This window comes from Eptatretus burgeri, chromosome 9 (genome assembly GCF_056783735.1).
Source record: "Eptatretus burgeri isolate ZD-2024b chromosome 9, Ebu_testis_v1, whole genome shotgun sequence".
Classification (NCBI taxonomy): Eukaryota; Metazoa; Chordata; class Myxini; order Myxiniformes; family Myxinidae; genus Eptatretus; species Eptatretus burgeri.
This window is the reverse complement of record NC_140969.1, coordinates 74,093,839-74,118,923: the sequence shown is the minus strand read 5'-3', so window position 1 is coordinate 74,118,923 and position 25,085 is coordinate 74,093,839.

Here is a 25,085-nt window from a genome sequence, read left to right as displayed (position 1 = left end):
TGCCTCACAAACTCCTCCGTGATCAGCTTCTCCTCATCCTCTTCCCCTTTGGTGAAGTCCTCATCTGAGCCGTCCTGCCCATGATACACCAATAAAAATAAACCCATTGCCACTACCAGCTCCACATCACACGGTGCTGCCATGGTTGGCGCACAATGGCCAGAGAGATCATAATGGCCTTTCACACACCTATGGCACACTTTTCGTGACAGGAATTCCTCACCTGGCCCCACCCACAAACAAGAGGTGTTTATGCCCACCAGATTACTCTGATTATCTTGTCTATAAATTACACATGCCGCCTCCTCAGCAGAACATTTTACAAGACGACTTACTCTGACAAGTCCGTTACATGGCAATCTAACCGACTCAAAACACAAACACCATGTTACACTTATCACAATCTAGCAAGAGATTCCCTCCCACACCCCTTTCTTCCATGTAACAATATGTTAGAACTTGCATGATTTATTTGTACGAATTTCCCATTAGGATCACATGTGAAGGAATTAGCCAAACACAAATAAGACTTTGAACTTAGGTTGGTTGAACATTAAAATGTCCATGTTCTCAACAGACATTGTTTGATTTGAACAATGCAATCCCTGTTCAGTGGACATAGTCACCTGAAGATTTGTCCATGCCGAACATTCCCAGGGTTTTGTGTGCACTCAGCTAGGATCAGTTTTGTTCACACCAAAGTGTGTTCAATTATCTCGACAACGAGCTTTACTTGGCGAAACATTTGTTTTCTTGACTAAATCTTGTTCACTTTACTCATAGTCTTTCCTTTATCCTTGGCAATGGTGTAAAATCACATTTTGAGTTGCTCTCAACTTCATGTCATTCACTAGACCTACATAACCAGCCACCAGGTTGTATGCGGTTTGGAACAACATTTATTCCTGTATATACAGACCCATATAATTCTATCCCTTATTCCCTTCTTTATCAGCATCTACAATAAGTGACAAATGGCAACACAATAATTTATTTTATAAAATAAAATTTTCACCATTTTGGGTTATTTTGCTTCCCACCTGCCTTAAGTGTTGGCTTGATACTATATCAGTACTATGCCTGGTGTTGGCTTCATGGTTAGGGTGGCGGGCTTTGGATCCTAGGATCCTGAGTTCAAATCCCACTCAGATGTTGAACCAATACCAGGTGGGGTTAACTCGGCCTGTCATTCTTCCGAGGTTGGCAACATGAGTGCCAGCATGCTGGTATACTGTGTCGGAGTGGCGACCCGTCTAGGATTGTACCCAATAGCTAAGGAGACTGCTGAAGCAGCACTAACGCTCTGCACAGAGTATGGTCCCAATCTCCTTCTGCCTAAAGGTGGAAGACAATAAGTGATAGAATCTTGGTACCGAATACTGATCCATCACTAATTCTGTGGCACAGGTAACCCCGAGCACAGACTGGCTTAAAAGGTTGCAGGTTGTGATAGGACACAACCACTGGCAGGGACAGCAATCGTAGTAGAGTGTGGTTTCATTTTAATCTCACAATGCCTAAAAATATGTCAAAGAAAGAAAGAGGCTTCAACCTTGGTTAAAACACTTTTTCACAGACAAGCAACCACAAGTTGGTAATAATAGCACAGGCTCTGATGGGCCTACTGGCCTCCTCCTGCGTTGGAGGGAGGGAACTCATATTATTATATAACCCGACAGGTATTATGCGACTCTTATAAGATTAAGAATATAAATGGTTCACTCCAAACCGTTGCCATATTTTGAAAACTGAGTGCACAAGTCTCTGTTTTACTCATATCTGATGCCATCACCCACAAAAACACAAACCTGAAGGGACATTTATCACAAGTTTGGTCAGGGTCAAATTCATCTGATAACCTTTGAACAATTATATTCATTTATGGGAAGTAAGTTAAATTCTTGAGAAATTAATGGCCTGTAACAGTTAAATCCATCCTGAAATAATGATTCTAGACCCATCCAATTTAAAAGAAAGTGCGAGCAGAGTTCAATTAGTGCAAGAAACTTTTTTTTTTTTGCAGAGGCAGTGTTGTGTCTGTCCATGTATTCGGTGTCCAATTTCGAATAATTGGCTGTAGTTTTGATGTTTAAAATGCCCGGAAGTATTGAGCATGCAAATATCAGGCAAAAGACTCCTCAATAATCCCATCTGTCAAAATATTTAAAATTACATTTTTGGACAGAATAAGTATGGCATGATCCGCTCTCCAATAGGTACAAATGGTAGAACTGTCACAACAGTGGAGATGCAATCTTACATTAAAAAAAACAACAACACACACCCCTCCCTTTAAAACCCCCAAAGCCTTTAGCCCTTTATACCCCTTCTACACCCTTGAGACCCTTTTCAGACCTTTGATTCACAAACTCTACCCACCCTCAGAGTGGGAACATAGGGGGGAGGGGGGAGGGGGTAGGGAGGATGGGATGAAGCCTCGGTCAAGGTGAAGCCTCATTCGACCCATGTAAATATGTCTATTAATTACGTGATATTTGAACGTGACTTAGACCGTGAGTAGGTCTTTTGCTTCCGTCTATTAATTACATACAATTATATGGAAACGTACTTTTTAGACCTTTAGATTATTTTTAGACCCATTTTAAACCCCACAGACCCTTTAGACCCATTGTAAACCCCACAGACCGTTTGCACCCCTTAAACACCTTTTTGATCCTTTTGACCCCTTGAAGACCCTTTAGACATTTACACCCTTTTGACTGCTTCATACCCATTTAAGAACCTTTCGACCTTAACACCATTTATAACCCAACCCTTAGACGCTTTAAAGACCCATTAGACCCTTTACACTACTTCGACCCTTCGGACCATTTACATCCTTTAAGACTTCATATACCCATTTAGACCCCTGTTCTTCATTGCACAGCCCACAAGCCAGTGGCAGCACCTGGTGGCCTAAAATGCGGCCGATAATACACATTATGTGAAAATGCCCCCATCATAATCCACCATAAATGCTATAAAATTTATCCAATGGTTTCAAATGAGTGTTCCAATGCAAAGCATAAAAGTAACATAATTACATCAGTACTGTATATGGTTGAATTATGTAAACAATTACACTTACAGCCCGGTTAACCACAACAAAGAGTATGTGCAGGCGGAGCCTAGCAGCAGCCATTATGGAGTCCTGCAGGTGGTGTGGCAGCTCTCACACTGATGTCTTATCGGCAAAAGTGGTCCCTCTCAAAAACAATAGTGAAGATCACTGCTTTAGACATTTACGTAATTTACACCCTTTATACCTTTACACCATTTCGACACCTGAGACCATTTTAAGACCCTTTAGACCTTTACACTCGTTAGACCCCTTAATACCCAAAAAACACTTTCGAGACCTGTAGACCTTCTTTGACCTTTTAGACACTTTTCAGACCAATAGAGCTTTTAAAACTCCTTCGATAATTTAAGGCCCTTTGGACACTTTAGATCCCATGGGCTCTTTCACCCTTAGATGCCTTTTGACCCTTTAAGCCCTTTAGCCCCTTTAGGGTAAAACCCTTAAGACACGTTAGACCTGTTAGATCTTTCCAGCTTTTAAAGCCTTTACAGCAATAGATCATTTTTAAACCCTTTTAAGACCTTTTTAAGATCCATAAGACACTTTAGACCACTTAGAGGATTGAACCCCCCCCCCCCCCAAAAATCGTTTTTGACAACCTTTTTCATGCACAAACTTTTGCGTTGCATCACAAGTTGCAATGACGAATCAAAACTGATGTAACAAAGCGAAACTGATATTGGAAAGTGAAACTGAAACAAATGATCTATGGATCATCAAATGGGAAATCAGAATGAAATGCTGTGAGAAATACCAAATGGAAATTGACGAAAGCAAAACTATGGGGAGTTTTGAGAGAGGGGGTGGATTGGGGGCTGAAGAAGCGACATGGTGAGGAATAGGTGCCGAGAGTTGGTCAGTTGGTGTGGAAAGAACTTCGGTGATCTTCAGTCAGGTGGTAGGTTAATGCTTAAAAAGTGTCTAAATCTTTTTTCCAGCCAAACCACCATAATTTCACTCTCACTCCCAAGCAGTACTTCAGGGGAACAACAAGCATGGATTAGAAATCTCAGCTAGTGGATTGGAACGAGGTTTCTAAGATTACGAGCTCCACCCACTATGATATCTGCTCACTCCTATCAATGCCCACCTGAGCTCCTGACCACATATAAAGCTTTCGTCCACAGCCTGATGGAGTACTGCTCTCCCCTCTGGGCTGGAGCTCCTGCCTCTCACCTTTCTCGGCTTCACTCTGTGAAAACCAAGGCATTTAGGATCATTGGCATCTCCCGCGATGAGGCTGTCTTTGGGCCTCTCAATCTCTCACCACAGGCAGGTCGGTGGTCTTTCTGTCTTCTACCATCTCCTCTCCGGTCTCACCCCCCCCCCTCCGCTCTGTCTGTGATATGTCCATAGCATATTTCCGCAGGGTGCTCAAGGTCCAGCAACAACCCCCCTCTGGTAAAACTACCAAAATCACGAATCACTGCTCCCCTTCACTCTTTCATTCCTCTTTTTTCCCGCCTTTGGAATAAACTCCCTCACTCTCTTGAATCCCACTCTTCCCTCCAGGCCTTCAAAACAGCTGTTCACTACCACCTTTTATCATCCCCCATCCAAAACCTCGATATTTTCTACCCCCGTGAATCCAACCCAAACCCACCTCCTTCAAATTCCCCGCTTGCCTTCCTGAAAGTCCCTGTAATGTCCATCTTGTATACCCTGTGTTCCCCGCCCCATCCCTCTCCCTTCCACAGATTTTCGAATGTCTCTGTTGCCCACTGTTTTGTCCTTCCCTCTCCCGCCCCTCTTGTCTCATGCCCCCCTTGCTGTGCATTGTGTGTAAGCTCTCATACAAGCCTCGACAATGTATACAAAAAAAAAACAACTGAATATTTATGCTGAATTCCCGTTTCTACCAATACACACTGCAAAAAAATTGCTCATTTGTAGTGAGATATCTATGAACCCATCGGAGACGGGTACCCATCTAATCTTTACTACAACGGAGCAAAAGTGGATGTCACCAAAACTCCAAAATGTACATGTGGCGCAAATAACGGCACCTTTGGTGGTAGCCAGTATTAAAAATCATCTTCCTTTATCTTATAACGAGGAAGAGTACCATCCCAAGTGATGGGAAACTATTAAATTAATCTATCAATTTAAATAATATTTCATGGACTTTAAAAAGGTTAATTGTGTTGCACTCTTGGTTTCGCTCAGTCAAAGCAAAAAAACAAGTCAATTGGGCAGTATCATTCGTTCAGAGCCTAAGCTCTGAGCTACTTATACTGCCCACTGCAAAATGGTGGTGCAACATCTGGTGGCGGAGGTTGGATTTGTCTAAAAAGAGGGCAAAATATCCTGGTTACAAAATAAAATTTGATATCAACATTATTCATGCCTATTCTCGCGTCATTTCAAAATTGAATGTTAAGCTTTTCAATGCAGCGTAATAAGCAGCAGCTGTAAACGGGAGGCAGATGAATGCATGGACAGACACCATGGTTCATAATATATAACAGATGACTTTCCTTCCAGGAACTTTAACAAAGAAAGAGACCATTTGGCTCATCGTGCCTGCACAATGGTTGCCAACCGGTGATAGTTTATTGTTGTATACTCGTTGAAGAGCTTGAACACTAAACGGATCAAGACGCAACAGGACAAAAGGAACAGTAATGAGGATAAAGGGGAGGGGGGAGATGTTTCCAAATCTCCAACAGTGCAGATGAAGGACAAAATAGAGGGAGCATTGGACAATGGGAAAGGGAAGAATGGGGTGGACAGGATGGATACAGGATGAAATTTCTTCCGTCCCCCCCATCACCCCCCACCCAATCCTACCTATTCCCCTCCTCTCCCCTTCTCCCTCCCTCCCACTTTTCCCTCCTCTCTCTCTCTCACTCCCCTCTTTCTCCTCCTGGCTCTGCCTCCCCTCTCCCCACTCCCCTATCTCTTCTTCACTCCCATCTTCTCTCCCCGCTCCTCTCTCATCCCACTCCCCTGTCTGCCCCAATCCCCTCTCTCTTCCCCCCATCCTCACTCTCCCCTCTCTTCCCCCATTCCCACCCTCCCTTCTCTCTCTCCCCTCCCCTATTTCGATATGTCTGCGCTGTATCCTTTTTAAACAGCTTTAATTTCCTTTTCATTTTTTTCACATTCGTTATTCTGTTGTTTTATTTATTACATTTGATGTACCGTACCGTACGTCCATACTCGTGAAAGAGAATCTGTGCCACCGAAGCAACTTCCTGAGCAAGGGTTATATACTGGGTAGTTTGCCATTGCCTTTCCAGCAGTAATTCGGGCAAGAATTTGTAATTTGGCCATGGTGCCAGCGATAGCTCACCCATTCTTCGTGAAGACACCGTGGGGATCTTTTACGTCCATCAACTAATGTCAGAAAGCAGGACGCACAGCTTAATGCCCATCGGAGGGATGATGCACAAATTGATGAATCACCCTCCCTATGAAACACCAGGATGACATTTTATTGCTGGGTCGGGATTCAAACCCAGGCTAGACAGCTTAGAGGCGAGTGTGTGTACCTCGAGGTCATCCCGACAGTCACGTCATATCTTAATGCACAAACTGTACCGGCTACATGTTGTATTTATACATTAAAAATGTAAAAATATAAAATCAGACATAGAATAATTACCTTCAAAAGAGAGAAAAAACGCATTTTGGAGTCATTTTACCTCAATTTCCACGAGCGTTTCATTTAATTGTATTGGGTTAAAAATAAATTGCTTTTTTCTTCTTCTTTTTCCGATTTCACTCTCGAGTTTGACAAAGTTATTTAGGCCATGAGTTGCAAATCATTAAACATGGAATCAGATTTCGAATATCAGTTTTTAATAAGCCTGTACAATAACCTTGCCTGGAGCCAATCACATTGCACCTATCCTCAGCCAATTAGCATAACAGCTAACAGACAAATGGACAGCCATCCTTGTGTTATTGATATAGATATGGATTATGATATGTTGTGATCAATGAAGTTTCTTTCAAAAATTGTACAAATTATCAAGCGCATTTCCAAGACTGTGCCGCAGCACATTGCCCACTGAAGGTGGGCCACGAAGGGTACTCCCGACCTCCGTGCCCTCCGGCGGAGGGGCCGCTCATATTCAAAACCAAAAAAGAAGGCGATGTTGTAGAGATAAATAAAATCGAAATAATATTGTATTAAAACAAGCAGGTGGATCAGTTTAAAAAAAAAAATGAACAAACAAATAAATAAATAAGCATTTTAGTTTGGGTATCTGTGGATACTTTTACGAATTAGAAACAAACAATTATCCAATTTCTAATTATTTACATTGTTGTATCACAATTGTTAAATAAATTAAAAAAAACAGATGGTATCTCAAAAGAAGTGATGCTTCCGCGGTGTTCAAATTGCAATAATAAGGCGTGCATATGAAATATGGAAGCTAGGCACTTTCGTTCACCTGCAACTGGTCTGGAAAACAACTCAGACCAACATTGCATGCGGTTAATCAGATATGTAACTTAGTGGAGAAATCCAAAGCGAGTGTAATTTTTGTATGTGGGTTTTGATTCCATCAAATTTAATGAGAAACTAAAAATGCATGGAGCACATGGATCACAAAATGACCGTGAATGATACGGGCTGTGTGAGAATTGATGGACAGTGACCAGCGCTTCTGGCTTTTTCACATCTACCAACCATGAGTTGGTAATAATAGCGCAGGCTTTGATGGGCCAAATGGCCTTCTCTTGCGTTGAAGTTCCTTGCAAGGGAACTAACTCATATTAATGATTATTATTATTATTTTCACCCTAACCTTCTCCTTCCAAAGAGAGTCTTGATCGAATGTGATCGAACAACATCACCCGAGCTGGCCGGTTCATTTCTTGCGGGTTCTCATGCTTGGGAGTTCAGTTTTAAACTACACCATCATCATTATATAAGCTGCATGTGAAGTCCTATGTAGACTATTAGTGGAAAGTCTAATTTCGGAAATCCAGCTTTAAACATCTTATGCCCTGATATTTCTGAACTTCTCCAAAAAAAATTAGATCAAATAAGATATATATATATATATATATATATATATATATATATAGATATATATATATATATGTATATATATATATATATATAGATATATATATATATATGTATATTCACAATGATAACACTTTAACGACCCCAATCATGATTGCACATCTGGACGACTTGCAGCCATGTTATATTGACATGAGACAATAATAATAAAATACAACACAACAACAATGTCAACAGCTGTACAAACACAGCTGCCCCATTCAAAATATCTGTGTTGAGCAGGCCAACCACATGATCCATAGCCAGAAGTAAATTATTGTGTTTCATGTGTCGTCTTGAAACAAATTCCTCTGGAAAAACGTACATCAGCAAAAGGTCGTGTGAAAACCGCATAAGAAGTATGTTTTCTGTGCGAAATTTGTTTGAATGCAAATGTAATTGTGTGTGCGGACTTGAGTTCCACTCCTAATGAGGTCCTTCTGCTTTTTCCGTGGGTGGCAATAGGGGCAGGCGAGCGTTACCATGCTGATGAGTTATGCCTGGCACGGCAGTACGGCAGGCTGGGCTGCTGTTCTCCAAAAATTCTAATTTGGACGCAGGAACAGCTTGTTGGTGCACTGGAGCTACAGATAAACGCGAATCCACTTTTGCTTACTGCAATTTGCTCCACAATGGAATTGTGCGTGCACCGAGGGGTAGCGGAAATAACATCCTTTAGGCGATGTGGCTGGTCATATAAATAAAGGCGCATTTCCTTCAAACCGCTCTGAGCTGTTATCTCTCATTTGGGATGTCGACAAGTCATATTGGATGTGTTACTGGTATGAAGATGCAGCCCAGCATGTGCAACTCTCGCACAAGAATCACCTGTGAAAGAACTTACATTGCGCTCCTGCCATCAATTAAACGCAGACCTAACCTCTGACCTCCGTGGGCGAGATGCCAAAAGGGTGTTGTAATCTATCTCACAGGCAGCTGCTGGTACAATTTTCCAGACTTGTCCCAGGCAGGAGCAGGTCGTGACCTGAGCATGACCGGAGCAAGTAGCACAGTGTGCTCTCAATCTCTCCACAGAGGGCAGTTACCCCGAGCCAGGGGCAGTTTACAGACAGAGAAGATAGGATGCTTCAAGCATAGCACAGCACATTACATCGTCTTGCTCGGGCAGTTTTTATGAGCACATTAGCAGTGCTTAATTGCAAGACGTATTACTTCCGCTTTACCAAAAGTAGATTTTTATACCTGACATTTTAACCTAATATATCTTATTATGAGATAATGTTTCTCTGCCTGGAATTGCATGACAGACACATTCCTTCATGTATTGCCACCACTTCTTGTCCCTTGAAATTTGATGGGCATGCAAAACTTTTTTTGATCTATCCCTTTCACTTTTGTGTTACACTTCCTTTACACACCTCACCCTCCTCATTTTTATTCTTCCTACTCCCCAATATTCATTCCCCTCTCCCATGTTATAATACGAGTTCCTTTCTGAGGAATGGAGGAAGAGGCCAGCCATTAGGTCCATCAGGTCTGAGCAATGGTTGGTAGTGTATGGATATTTGTCCTTGCTATATCCTTTTTAAAGGTTGTGTTTTGAGGATGTCAACAAGGAAGCAGCATGTACCATTTTTAAAGTCTTTAGTATGACACGGCCAGGATTTGAACCACTGACCTCCAAAAGTCAGAGTGAATGCTATGAGGCCTAAGTCACATTTGCTCTACAGCGAGGATACGGTGGCCGTACGCCCTCTGAATTGACAGAAACGTGTGGCGGCCGCAGAGTTTCTGCGGTGGCCTCAGGGTGGCCCTATGCCGTATGGCTATATTTTACAGGCCGTAGGGTCGCCGTGGAATTATAGCGCGGAGCTATAACTTTTTTCATTTCTACGTTCGCCATAGCAATTCGACAAGCCGAAACAAAAGAACTGGTAAAAAAAACCCCACTCGTTACCGTCCGTCTGGCTGCACGTTCGCCTTAGGGCCCCCCTGCGGTCCCCCTGCGGTCGCCTTGCGGGCACCTTGCGTCTGCCTTGAAAATTATATGGCCGCCGCAGGAACGCCCTAAGGTCACCGTGCGACATCCAATCAAAGACCGTACGGCACCCCCACGTTTTCGGTCTCCACAATTTATAAATACGCCGTGCGGCTCCCCGAAAAATAAAAACATATGTGACTGCTACATTGTGTGACCGTGGAAATACTGCGGCCGCCGTATAATTGCTAGTGGCCGTAGATTTTGTAGACCCCACGGCCGCCGTGGCAAATGTGACTTAGGCCTAACCAGTACAGCACTGAATCTGGGTGAATCACCTCTTAATATGCAGGGTATATCCACCAAAAACAGAAAATAAAGTTCGTAAATTAAGAAATATGCTTGAAGCTCTATTCAATGTTACACAAAAGAGATGAAGACATGTAATGTATATTAAACTCAGATAGAATACACACGTGAGTGAGACAAAGATAGATTAAAAATACAACCACTGGACACATCTGGGCCTGGACCCTGGCCTGATGTTGTCACACAAATTTGGTAGCATTCTGACAGGTGGGTCTGGCGAAGAAGATGTTTCTGACAAAAGGGTGTTGTAATTTTCTATCAGTCGCTCAACTTCAATATCAGACATGAGATCAAGGCTGTCTCTCTTGACACTTCTTGAGCTTTCAATACAGTCTGGCACCACACCTTTCTCTCTAAATTCGAGGCCTACAGCAACCAGGGCCAACTCCACTTTTGGGTTACTGACTTCCTCTCGTAGCCAAAATGTGGCTCTCAATGGAATTATCTTATCTCCTCTCCCGTTCAAAGCTGGAGTGCCCCAAGGCAGTGTTCTTGATCCCCATCCTATTCCTGATCTTCATCAATGATCTCTCAGACTCTGGAAAATCCTCTGTTTCTATTTGCTAATGACTCCACCCTCCACTGTGATGTCCCTCATCCTTCACACAGACAAGCAGCAGCCTCTTCTTTCTCTTCAGGTCTTGATAAAATCACAAACTGGAAAAACACTTGGAAAATACCATTAAACCTGACATCTATCCATCTATCTGTCTATCTCTGTCTCTGTCTCTGTCTCTGTCTCTGTCTCTGTCTCTGTCTCTGTCTCTGTGTCTGTCTCTCTCTCTCTCTCTCTCTCTCTCTCTCTCTCTCTCTCTCTCTCTCTCTCTCTCATCTCTCTCTCTCTCTCTCTCTCTCTCTCTCTCTCTCTCTCTCTCTCTCTCTCTCTCTCTCTCTCTCTCTCTCTCTCTCTCTCTCTCTCTCTCTCTCTCTCTCTCTCTCTCTCTCTCTCTCTCTCTCTCTCTCTCTCTCTCTCTCTCTCTCTCTCTCTCTCTGTCGCTATCTCTCTGTCTTTATCTCTCTCTCTCTCTCTCTCTCTCTCTCTCTCTCTCTCTCTCTCTCTCTCTCTCTCTCTCTCTCTCTCTCTCTCTCTCTCTCTCTCTCTCTCTCTCTCTCATTTCTACCGTTCCTTTCTGGTCTTGCATGCTCTGTCCTTTCCATACTTTTTCCCTTCCCTTCCTCCCCCATGTTTCTGCAGGGTGCACATGGTCCACTAGCAAATCCCTTCTGGTGAAACTCACCTAATCCAGAATCACTGCTCAACTTCACTCATTTGTTCTTCTTTCTTCCCACCTGTGGAACCAACTTCCACATTCGCTTCAATCTCACTCTATTTTCCAGGTTTTCAAGACAGTTGTTCACCACCACCTCAGATCATTCCCCATCCAAAATAATAATCCTTTCTACCCCGTTGCCATCCCAAGTTTCCAGTTTTTCCTTCCTGAGGGTTTGCTCTCGCATGCATCTTCCCCGCCCACTTATTCTTACTCATTACCCTCGCCAAAGGAGAGGGAGTGGCATTTGGGTCAGTTTTGTCTGTCTGTCTGTTTGTTTGTCTGCACAGAACTTTCATGTTTTTCTCTGCAACCACTTGTCGAATTGAGACGAAATTTTCACCATGGTGTGACTACCCGTGCAGAATGTCTTCATGACAATTATGACATCATAGGTCACTTGGTGTGGCAACCATATTGAAAAAAACGGAAAAACTTTGGACCTCTGTATCTCTGAAACCACACCAAGGAAAAAATTGAAACTTAGCACATAGCAAGTAGTACTCATGGGGAATGAGTTTGATTTTTTAGGATGTCATTGATGCTCTCGTTATGACGTCATAATTGCATATGTAGAACACCACATTCGATCAGAATGAAATTTTTTGAGGGTCATCTAGGGATAAAATGATCCACAGAAAAAATTTTCATGACATGATCGGTCATGTGATTCAGCAGCCATATTGTTTTTTTGTTTTTTTAAACCTTCAAAAATCTTCTTCTCTGAAGTTGGCAGAACAAATTTAGGCGAAACTTTACATGTATGACCGCCTGCCCATGAGGAACAAAAGGTTCACACATATAATATCATAGGTCACATGGTTGGCAGCAATATTACCATAAAATTATAAAAAATACACCACTCAAAAGAAGTCCTGGCGAGAGTCTGCAATCTCTGATTGCTCTTTTTCTCGTTTCCCTTGTTTGTCCGTCTCTGTCTATTCTGCCTCTCTGCCCTGCTGTTCCTTTTGTTGTGGTGCATCCAAATCTGTTATGTGTTCTCATTCTCTCACCAGTCTTGACCTTGTACACAAAAAAGAGAAAAGGCTGCAAGTCAGGAGAACAACTGCATTTTGAAAAATACATTCTGCACTCAAAATCAGCAGCTTGTTCCTTGCAGGTCTGAAGACTGTTCCGACACCCATGTTGAGCCTGCCCTGGTCTTTCGCTTTCCTTAAGAAAATAAATCCTCTTAGAATGCACGAAGGTTTTTGTTTTGTTTTGTTACTCAGTACTCAATGGTATACTTAAAGTTGGTCTGGAATGTAGGAGTTGATATTCATCAAGCCATATGCAAGAAGAATAATGGTTCGCTTCAGGACATCAAGGGCCCTGTTGTGACGAAATGTTTCATCTTCTTGCAGTAATCTCACGGAACAATCATTGCACAGCACACCCTCTAGTACAGTTGTTTTACAACAAAGCACATAGCCGCTTCTTTTTCACTTTCCACCAGGTTGTTGGCAGAAATCCGCAGGTAGATTTTAACAATAAACTTGTCTGTGCCTTCTCACCTTTCCAAACATCAACCCAAAACAAGTCAAAGATGAGATTGATTTCCTGAGTCTCATGGCACTGCCCTTCCTTGTGCACAGGCATATCTTCATGACAGAGGAGCTTGATTGAATGATTTATTCAGCCTGACAGAAGTCAATGGAAAATATGACATCACAACGGTAATTAAGCAATCATTTTTTGAAATGTTAATATTTTTTCACGTCGATCAAAAAGAACCTTTTACTCACTCAAATTTAAAGTTTTGATTTGAAATGTGAGACCATCATCTGTTATTTTGTTTTTTTGTTTGTCCATTTTCAGTTTGGGTGGTGGATGTCGTCCATCTATCCTTGAAGTGAGAAGAAAGGAGAGCAGTTCTTGTCGACTTAATATGAAGGATTATTGAGGATAAATCGATTGGGGTCATAGATTCACATTCATCAAATGTCAAAAAATAACGAGAGCGAAGTCGATGGCACGTCATCACAAATCCCCATGCTTCGCTTCTCACCTCTAGCAAAGTTGAAAGATGGCAAAATGTTCCACCAGGAATGACTCACTATCAAATTTTGAGTTAAAAATTATTTTCCCAGTTTTGATCCCTGTGACCTGAAGTCCCCACCCCTCGGGGCATTGATCGGGAATCAAATCCCCAAAAATCATCACATCTGTCATGTGTCTCCCAATGTTGATTTGCATACACAAAGTTTCATTTTTAATGTTTTAAAATGTGCCGTAATTGCATTTTTCTGTTTTTGACCTTGTAACTCCACCTCTAGAGGCTGGGGGCAAAATGGCACTGCTCTCACACTTTCTTGCCATGTGGTGATCATAACTACCAAGTTTGGTGAATTTCTGCCCAACTGTTTAGGAGAAGATAGCATGACAGACAGACAGCCGAAAATACTATCACCCCATTTTCTCAAAAAGTGTGAGGATAACAATAAAAATAAAACTTTAACCGTTGACCTTCACATCCAGTCTTGTGCTATATTTCCACCTGAAATTCATGCGTTTTTAATTAATACAGATTTTGAAGCTCATGGAAGAGCTTAAGTTGTTCCATAATGCAAGGTCCAGCTGGATTTGGGTTTCCACTTTATTAAGATGCAATCATTTATTGAGATGTGTGACCAAACGGTAAAGGTGTAGTGCCTGAAGTAGGCTAATGAGTGAACACTTGCAGATCCAAGATGAACCTTGTTTAAGAACCGACTTTCATTCATATCACCATCATCATGTTAAGTTCATGACCCGGTTTGCATGGAATATCGACTTTCAAACATGTCACATGTCGGAATGTGGAAGGACTTCTTTATGATTATACATTATTCATTATGTGGAAAAACAGTGAGTGAGCCAATGGTAGAATCCATAATAGCTTTACTTGGTAGAATTCCATAAGTATCTTAAAGAAGAAGCATGACTCAAACCATCTGGAACAAGCCACATTAGACTCATTTGCCTGTCAAAGGTGGCTGCTGCTGTTGGATCCTCCAAAGAAAGAAAAGTGTGATAATGACACAAGGTGTGCCATGAGTAATTTGGATTTCCTGCCTTCCCAATGGCACCCTTTCTTCCTGCTGCTGCCTGCTGCATCCCATTAATAACTGCCTGTTGGGTCGAGCTCAAGGTGCAAAACTTTCCAAGTGTCTTTGCAGCATCATCCCCTGACATACAGCTTTAAAAGCTGCCGAGTCAAGTCGGCAGATGGCCTGGCAAGCTCTGGTCGGCTGGGTTGGTGGTTTGACAGTCGGGAAATGGTGAGGTGCGAAACCAGAAGGGATTCATTGACATCCTGCAATCATTCAGAATGCTTTGGAGTGATTGGAAGAGGAAGTTGGAAAAAGAAGCTGGCAACGTGGAAGAGTAAAATCAAACACATCAAGTTGACCAAGGGTACAACTTCTTGAGAACATCCTGTGATGCACAATAATGCATTTTCGAAAAATAAAAAAATCATTACCTTCGCTTCTCCACTTACCAATTACTGATCTTCATACAGCTTGGCATATTTACTGGTGTGCAAGCTCTCCGGTTGAAAATATTCTCGCCAAGTATCCTCCACGCACAGGTTTCTTGCACGATATACCCCCGAGACTTTTCATCTCGTAATTATCTGGATTTCTTTTCACTTCAACACGGTTAAACACTTTCATGTGCTAATGGCTAACATTTTATGGCAAGAGCAAACTTAAAATTAGAATGTAACAGCATTTAAAAAAAAAATTCACTCATTTAAACATTTTCACACTAAATGTAGCTGTTCTATGTGCTTTTATTCAGTGAGGAATAGTGCTGTTTGGGTGATGCCAGAATAATGATTTCCTTAGTCCAATTAATAGCTACATTTTTTGTGAAAATATTTAAAAGGGTGATTATTTTTTAAATCCCCCCACACTCATTGTTTAACACCTCCCTTTGTATTGGCGTTTCCTCCAACCACCCCCCCTCCCCCACCTGCTGGTCCTTTTGTCCTGTTTCATCCTGATTCGTTCAGTATACCAGTAATAGCTTTTCCACGAGCCTCGACTATGAATACCAAAAAATTGTGAATATTGTTCTGAGAGTACAAGTGTAAATGTGTTTTCTTAAAATGGAAGTTTATTGAAATGGCTGTAATAAAAGCCCGACAAAAATGATGGGTTGCAATTCTTTTATTCAAAATATTCAAGGAGAATGGAAGATGATGATGTCTCATAGCAATAAGTGTTATTTTAAATACTACATGTACAAATGTGACTATTTTCTTTATCTTCTGGGAAGTTTCATTTTGATGGTAAAGCCTCGTGAGTGTGCCAAACTCTAAAGTCTTAGCCTAGCGTCAGATGTGCTTCTATCTTCTTTATTTATGGGACCTCCTATGGACGTCAAAGGATGGAGGAGGTCATTTGAGCCAATGGCCATCTATTTCTACTGCCCAACTCTGTCTGCGGACATCCTCCTGGAGTTGAGTTACTTTTTTTTAGGAGGTTGATGGCAGGATTTGTAATCTGGCCACCATAAAACACTTCACTCTGCAAAGCACAAGAAAAACGCAAAGTAAACTGAAAACCCACTCGCTGGGTGTATCTCCAGTGCAGGGCCCTTTGCAGGGCAGCTGACCAGATGACAAAATTGGGGCAAAGCCTTCGGGACCCCCACTCTTTGATGATAGGAGGAAAACGTGGGGTAACCTTCCGGGGATGGATTGCGGTAGAGTGTGTCAGGGTGGTGCTGCGGTGTCGTCCACCAGACGGTGATCTGCATGGATTAACCTGATGGGTGGGTGGCTGGAATGACCCTTTGGGTGGGTGCCTGGAATGTCCTATTGCAAAGAGAGGATGATCACCTGTCTCTGTTAACACCTGAGCTCAAGTGTTTGAACATCGGTATTGCAGCACTCTCTGAGATTTGGAGACGAGATAGTGGCGAGACCATGGTGGGTGGTCACACCAATTAATTATTGGTCTGGTCCCTTTGATGGTTACCATGCCCAAGGAGTTGCTGTAGCTGTGTCAAACAAGCTGACTCCAATGATAATTGAGGAAACACCAGTCAACGAGCATATTATGAGAATCAGGATTCATCACTCCTTGGGTGTCGTTTCTCTGATCTCTGTATATGCTCCGACTGAGGTGAGTGATCTCACCATGAAGGACGCATTCTATGCCACGCTCGAGTCTGTGGTTGATCAATGCCCCAGGTGAGATACTCTTCTGGTCTTGGGGGATTTCAATGCATTGACTAGAACTGATAGGGATGGTTATAAGACATGTATTGGTCCCTATGGGTCTGCAACAGTGAACCAGAATTGCACCAAGTTCCTTGACTTTGCAAGAAGTCATGGACTTAGGGAGACTGGTTCATGGTTTCTGCACCCACAAGCTCATCACAGGACTTGGTATTCCAGTGCTAGTGGTGCGGCAAAGGAGAATGATCATGTGCTCGTTGATGGTCATTGGAGGATGATTCAGAACTGCAGGGCACACTGGAGTGCTCAGTTCCTCAATACTGACAACAGGCTTGTTGTAGCAACTATGAGTTGCAGCTCAAATCTGGGAGAATAGTACCATCCCAGCCTCGGCTGGATGTTGGTAAGCTCAAGGATGACAGGGTAGCTGATGAGTTTGCGAACAGACTGATTCAGGAATTGGGGTTCTGGGTGCTTTGGGGAATCCTGAAGAGTTGTGGAGTGTCTTCAAGACCACCATCCTTGATGTTACCGGTGGATGTCTTGGAACTCACCATAGGACAAAGAAGAATTTTGTCTCTGAAGGGACACTGGATACCACTGACCAGTGTCACAGGGCCAGAATTAATGGCAGAGTTGAGCTGTTGAGGGAGTTGAGGCAGAAAACTGAACGTGCGCTGAGGGTGGACAAGGAGGTCTTTGTGCAAGGATTCTGTGAGGAGGTGGAGCATCCTCTGTGGACAAGTGATTGTCGACCTGCTGACAGGGAAATTGGTGCATTGCGTTCCTACAAGCCCATACCTCGGTGTACTGCAGTTTGAGCAGTGGGTGGAGGGCTCTTGACAGAGGAGTCCGAAATGAAGGCCCTCTGTGCCAGTTACTTTGAGCAGCTGTACCAGGCTGATCCAACTTATTTTTAGTTGGATGACAGAGGTGTTACTATTGCAATTGCTAAACCTCCAATCAACTGTGATCCAGCTTCGTTTGTGGAAACACAGGCTGTGGTGAACTGGATGAAATTGAGTAAAGCTCCTGGGATCTGTGGCATCCTTGCTGACCTTCTCAAGGTTGGTGGAAATTCTGTACTCATGTTATTGCATGCAGTTCTGTGCTCTGCCTGGAACACAGGCATCATCCCAACTGACTGGAAGAGGCGCTGTGTTGTCCCTCTCTGGAAAGGGAAGGATGATCGCCAGGACTGCAACAACTGCCGAAGGTTGACTCTGCTCTCAGTGCCGGGCAAGGTTTTTGCTCGGGAAATTCTTGATAAGGTTCGCCACCATCTGCTTGAGCACCAAGGCCAAGAGCAGTCAGGCTTTACACCAAATAAGTCAATGAATGACCGTATCTTTGCTCTTCGGGTCCTCACCAAATGCAAATGAGAGTTTTAGCAGGGGTTGCTTGCAGCCTCTGTTGATCTCTGAAGCGCGTTCAATTCAGTGAATCAGGATGCCCTGTGGAGGATTGTTGGTATTTGTGGGGTGCCACCATCTCTGACTTATTTCCAGTTGTTACTGGAGCTTGTCAGGGGTGTGTACTTGCCCCTACACTTTTCAGCACTTGTATGGACTGGATTCTGGTGAGGATGTCAGAGAGATCAAGCTGTGGTGCATCGGTTGGGAATGTCAAGATCCCTGACCTTGATTTCGCAGATTATGCAGTCATCTTTGTGGAGACTTTAGATATCCTTTTGGGGGCTTTCAAGGTGCTGAATGAGGAGTCAGAGCCACTGGGATTACAGTTTCCTGGGTTAAAACTAAAATCCAGGCTTTCAATGACATCTTGGATGCTGCAATGTAGTCTGTCCCCATTTGTGGTGAGAATGTTGAGGTCATGGAGAGATTCACTGACCTTGGCAGTGATATTCATGTCTCTGCTTGCTGTGAGCCAGAGGTCAATAGATGTCTGGGTTGGGCCTGGGCAGTCATGGATTCACTGGATCATGGGGTGTGGTGCTGTTGGGACCTTTGCAGGAGGACGTAAGTCTGAATCTTCAGGTCTTTGGTGCTTCCATACAGTCTTGCTCTATGGACGTGAGACTTGGACTCTGACCAGGAATCTGAGACGGAGACTTAATTCCTTTGGTACCAGATCTCTTCGGAGAATCCTCGAATATCACTGGCCGGACTTTGTGTCCAACAAGCGGTTGCTAAGAGAGACTCAAATGAGATTTGTTACCTGTATAGTCCGTGAGTGCCAATTGTGGCTGTATGGACATGTGGCTCGTTTTCCTGACACTGATCCTGCTCACCAGATTCTCTCAGCGTTGGAGCCTTGTGAGTGGAGGCCAATGCGCCGACCACGTGCCTCATGGTTGCAGCATGTTGATCACCATCTCAAGGAGATGGGGATGGGCCAGGCATCTGCCTGGGCGGTGGCCAGATGGAGGCCCCAAGAGTACAGGTGCAAAGTGGACACAGTGACGCGCTACTCCGGCGCATGCTCCCATACCTGACCTGACCTACAGACATAAATGGATACTCGTTTTACTCTGCGCATGTTGCACATCATGTGCAGCGAATTTCCTCTCCCTGTGCCTGATACTGTACACAGCTCCTTCTCAATTCCATATCCAGGTGATGTATAAAATCATTGCTCGGTGTTGAAAGAAGTGAGTACTCAGTTTTTACTCCATTTGTTTGTTTTCTTCTTTTCTTTCTTGCTTTCTTGTCTGTCCAGGCGACAGCTCAGCCATCCTTTGAGCAAGGAAGCTGAAATTTGGTGACAAAAGTGAAGATGTGCTTTGGCAAAACTGTGTTTTTATATTTTTGATTAATCAAATAATTGATTAATTACTTAATTGTTCTACATTTATTTTCTTTCTCATCTGGGTAATATCTCACCTTTTGAGCTGGGAGGCTGATGTTTGGACACGACAGTGAACAAGTGATTTGGCTATAAAGGGCATTTTTGTGTATTTATTATTCAATGAATTATTCATTTTTCAATGAATTACTTAATTTTCAAAAAGTTACAGATTCGTATGATACAGTTGAGATTTTGGTATGCCATGAGCCAAATTGATTAATAAATTAATTATTTTAGTACACTTATTATTTATATTGTGCAATTAATCAATTAATGAATCAATTATTGGACACCACTCCCTCCCAATTCCGTCTCCATGTGCTGCATGGCAAGTAAGTATCATTTGTACAAATTCACCTCAGAAGTACCTTTGTACACATAAAGTATCATTTGTACACATTCTCCTCTGAAGTGCACTGCTCCTTCCCAATTCTGTCTCCATGTGATGCACGGCAGCATCGCTGGGCACCAAAGGTGCCGCAGCAATGTTCCGTGCTGGAGGATTTGTTATTACCCTTGCTGAAGGAGAGTGTATTGCATTTGGGTCTGTTGGCTGCTCTTAGATCACCCTTATTCTGGACATTTTCATCTGTCTGTCTGTCCGCAAAACTTTGGTCAAGCCTAGGGGCTAAACCACTCAACCAATTCCAATGAAATTTGGTAGGTAGGACCAATATTTCTGGGAATCGTGTGCTTTCGAATATGGGACCCCTGGCCCTAGCAACGGCATAGCAACGGCCCTTTAAAGTGGTAAAAAAAAATCAAAAAAAATCGAAAAATCGAAGCTTAGAGTTCTGTGGGCAATCTATCTCGCTCCCTTCATGCCAATTTGCAGCCCTAACAAAAAATATTTGTAGGAGATAGGTTTTGGGCGAGTACATGTCGAACATTACAGAAACGGTTAATTGCGAATATCTCCAAGAGAAAGAGTCTGATTTTGATGAAACTTGGGTGAAATGTGTACAATGTGGCTGGCATGTACACAAAAATGAATGGTTGCTATGCGCACCTCTGCTGCTTAGCAACAGCTAAAATACTTTATCGTACATCGTACACTTATTGTGGACTGTACAAAAAATCAATACCTCCGAAACTGGACCTCCGATGGACCTGTTTTTTTGTGCCCAAGGAGAATGTCTTCCAGCATCATATAAAAAAATAAAATCTTTAGCGAATAGATAAATGGAATTACCAGGGCTGCCATTTGTTAGAGTCTCTTTGGAAACATGCCTGCAATTTCACAAGGCGGGTTTCTGGGCGCAAACTTAGAGGGCTGTAATAATCATATTTATTGTGCTAAATTGATTGATAGCATGTACATGAATATCGGCTAGTCGCGTCTGCCAGCTTTCCATCTAGAGCGAGCAGCCATGTCTCCTACTGGCTTGTTTGTCTATTTGTTTGTTTGTCTGTCTGTTTGTTCGCAAATAACTTTCGTGTTTTTCTCAACAACCGCATGTCAGATTGAAACTAAATTTTAACCATTGGAGCGACTACTCATGTAAAATGGTTTCATGATCATTATGACGTTATCGGTCACATGGTGTGTCAGCTGTGTTGGTAAAACAGAAAAAGTTTGGATCTCTGTCTGTAACCACACAAAGGAAAAAAGGGAAACTTGGCAATGGCAAGTACTCCTCTTGGGGAATAAGTGCGATTTTTTATGACGTTATCGTTGCCTTCGTTATAACTCACAATTGCATATGTAGAGCACTACATCTGATCAGGATGAAAATTTTTGAGGGTCCTCAAGGGATAAAATGGTCCAAAGAAAAATATTTTGATGACGTCATCAGTCAAATGATTCAGCAGTCATATTGTTTAAAAAAAAAAAAACCCCCCTTCAAACATCTTCTCTGAAGTGGCTGAACAGATCGAGGCAAAACTTTACATGTATGACCACCTATCCATGAGAAACAAAAGGTTCACACATTTGCTGTCATCGATCACATGGTTTGGCAGCCATATTGGATTTACCTTAAAAGCTATAAAAAAATATTCTTCTCCAGAACGGCTGGACAGATTGAGGGGAAACTTCACACAAATGTTCCCCAAGCCTTGGGTGTACACTGTACAAGTTTAAGGAATTATTGAAAGGTCACATGCTTTGGCAGCCATATTGGATTGAATAAAATATTAAATAATGTCTTCTCTGGAACCGCTAAACCAATTGACGTGAAATTCATGTATTAAATTTCAACTTGATCGGATGCACAGTCTGGCAGCCAGAATTATTAAATTTTTTGATCTGGGTTCTTTTTCGTTTTTTATTCTTATTTTTATGAATAAGACTCACTTGGCTGTGCCTGGATGGGTTTGAGGGTAGAGGAGTAGCAGCTGAAATGTGAATCCTGTCCAGGCTCCTCCTGATGACTTCGTCTTTGCTCTTCGCTGGTTTGGGATCCTAATGATTACTCCAATGCAGGACTGTACCTAATTTGTCTTCCATTTGATTTGAATTGAATATATTTTAATTCCATTCTAACTTCAATTGAATAATAATAATAAAAAATGTCGTGGGTCAGGGTCAGGTGACCAATCAAAGTGGGGTTGCATCAAAACGGACGTTTTGGTACCCGGGCATCACTACCTGCAGTTATAAAGTGGCAGTTATAATTATGTCTCTTATTAATTATGTAACACACCAGTGCACAAACACCACACAAAATATACCACACAAACCTACACAAACACCACACAAATCAAGTACTGGTAAGGGTCTGCAATCTCTGATTGCTCTTTTCTTGTTTATTTATTTGGCATGGGGGCAGTGTACTTTGAACATACCTGTACTTGTTTATTGTTATTTTTTAAATGTTTCTGTGCACCGCCCTTGAGGCTTGGTTGCAAGTTACTCTCCAAAAGAAGAGACATAATTACTTTTATGAAAAATGTTTTTGGACTTTTTTTTTTAATCCTGTAAAATAGATCACAGTGAATACACAGTCGTGTTATAAGAGTGGCCTTTAAAACCCTTCTCAAATCGTCCTTATGAAGGGGGACAGACAAATACACAAATACACACTGTGTTTTATACAGGTAGATGTGGTACATGATATGTGGATTGTATTTTCAATGTAGGATACTATAATGGGCTTGAGAAGAAATGCATTTCCTGTTGTTATTCAAAAAAAAAAAACTTAGTCGATCAAAACCACATTTAAAGAAGGCCATAACATTTCCTATATTTTGTAAAAGTCTTTTCTTCACTGTCCTTTGAGATATTAATTTGTTGAGACTTCCCATTGGCAATCATGGCTGGTACAACCTCGTGGTGTCCATTTTCGCTCCAGGTGCTTGGGTGATGCTATTCGCGCTGGGATTTATAATTTGTTCAAAGGCAGGATGCAACAATTACCTCTATTTCTAACGAAACTGTAGGATCTTTGATGCCCAGAAGTGAATAGTAACAGATGGGATAGAGGCTTAATATTATCCTCAAAAGGATGCTTTAAGTCTAAGATGTACAATAAATACCCTATTTGAAAAGTCTGCAGAGGACAACAGCCCCTTGTCAGGCGGATCTTAAATTTTGTTGGGAATTGAACTCAAGTAGACTCAGAGGCGATTAACATGTGACTGAACTTTGTAGTATTTTGGAATTAGTGCTTCTTAAGAACATAATACACAATTGTAATGGTTTTAATCAATTCATTATGAAACACCTGTGACAATAATGACCATGACAGTAAAATAAAATTGCTTACATGAGGAACGAATGATGCTTAATATTCCCTTCAAAGTTCAGCATTCATGACACAACACATATGTAATCCAGCTTTATCGATTTGGAATATTGTGCAAACCATTTGTCACAGAGCTTTGAATGTCTTTAGTGCTATTGTAGTGCTGGCTCTTTTACAGAAATAAGTTTAAACTTGAGAAACTAAATGCGATGACAACCAATTTTTTTTTTTATGAAATGGGGGTGGGATAGTGGGAAGCATCATTAGGCAGTAATACAACTTAAAGAATACCTCAGTAATTTGTGTGGAAACAGAAAACTATTCATTTTGTGGGCCTTTAATTGGGTATGAAGCATTTATGTCCCATGGGTTGCACAGCCATTATTGACAACAAAGGCATGATGTGGTTGGTGCACTAGAAATTACCGTTAAATTCACTGAAGTTGCACTTGCTACTTCACGATGGATGCATTTTGACCTCATAAAAAGGATGCGGTAAAAATTTTAATAAACAATGTATTTAGTAAGTCTCAATATCTGAAATGTATCTAATTTTCTTTAATAATAATATTAAAAATAAAAATAATAATGAGTTTATAATAATCAGGAACTTTGAAACAAACAAATGGCCTCCTTCTGCCTCGATGAGGCGGAAGGAGGTCATCATGCCAATCAAAGTATGCACTATAATTGCCAGCCCATGATTGTTTGTCCATGCTCTATCCTTTTTAAATGCTGAGCATCAAGCAAGGAAGCAGCATATTGTAAGTCTTTGGAATGACTCTGCTGAATTCAAACCACCATCCTCCAAGACTCAGAGTGGACGCTTTAACGATGACACCATTGAGGCTGCTTTAATGTGAAAAATAATTAAAACTAGAAGTGCTCTTTACAACTGAAGCCCAAGCCACCCTGCACTTAACCTATTGATGTTAAACTTTAAGAATGTCATTGACAAGGCATGAGCATAAAAGCTTCAGAATTGAAACTTCATCAGTCACATGATTCCCATCATGTGCTGCCTTTTTGGCTGCTAGTTGCATCATTGGTTAGGAGCACGGCTATGTCGCTGATGCAGTGCCCCTATTACCAGTACATTAGTACTCATTTCGCCGACATAGGAAGGATGACAGGTTGAGTCAACCCAGTGGTGTCAATTCAGTGGCTAAACAGAGCTCAAACTCAGGACCCGAGGATCTCAAGCCACCACCATAACCACGAAGCCAACACCAGGGTTCAGTCATCTGGTGTGACAGCCATATTGGATTCAAGGAAAAAAAAAATTTCTGTGAAACCAGTGAACCTATCGATGCGAAGCTTTAAATATATGATCCAATACCCTCGGTGTATAGTTTGATAAGGATGACATCATCAGTCAATTGATTTGGCTGCCATATTGGATTGAAGTAAAAACTTTAACATTTGTTATCTCTGCCAACGACGGTGGATGGAGGTTGTTTTTTTTTAACCCCTGTCTGTGTGTTTGTTACTTGGCAGATTTTTTTCCCCAGTGTGTTGGTTTGTGTGTGTGTGTGTGTGTGTGTGTGTGTTTCTGTGTGTGCGTTTATGTGTGTGCATGTGTGTGTGTGTGTGTGTGTGTGTGTGTGTGTGTGTGTGTGTGTGTGTGTGTGTGTGTGTGTGTGTGTGTGTGTGTGTTTATGTGTTTGTTTCTCTGTGTGTGTTTCTGTGTGTATGTTTCTGTGTGTGTGTTCTATGTGTTTCTGTGTGTGTTTATAT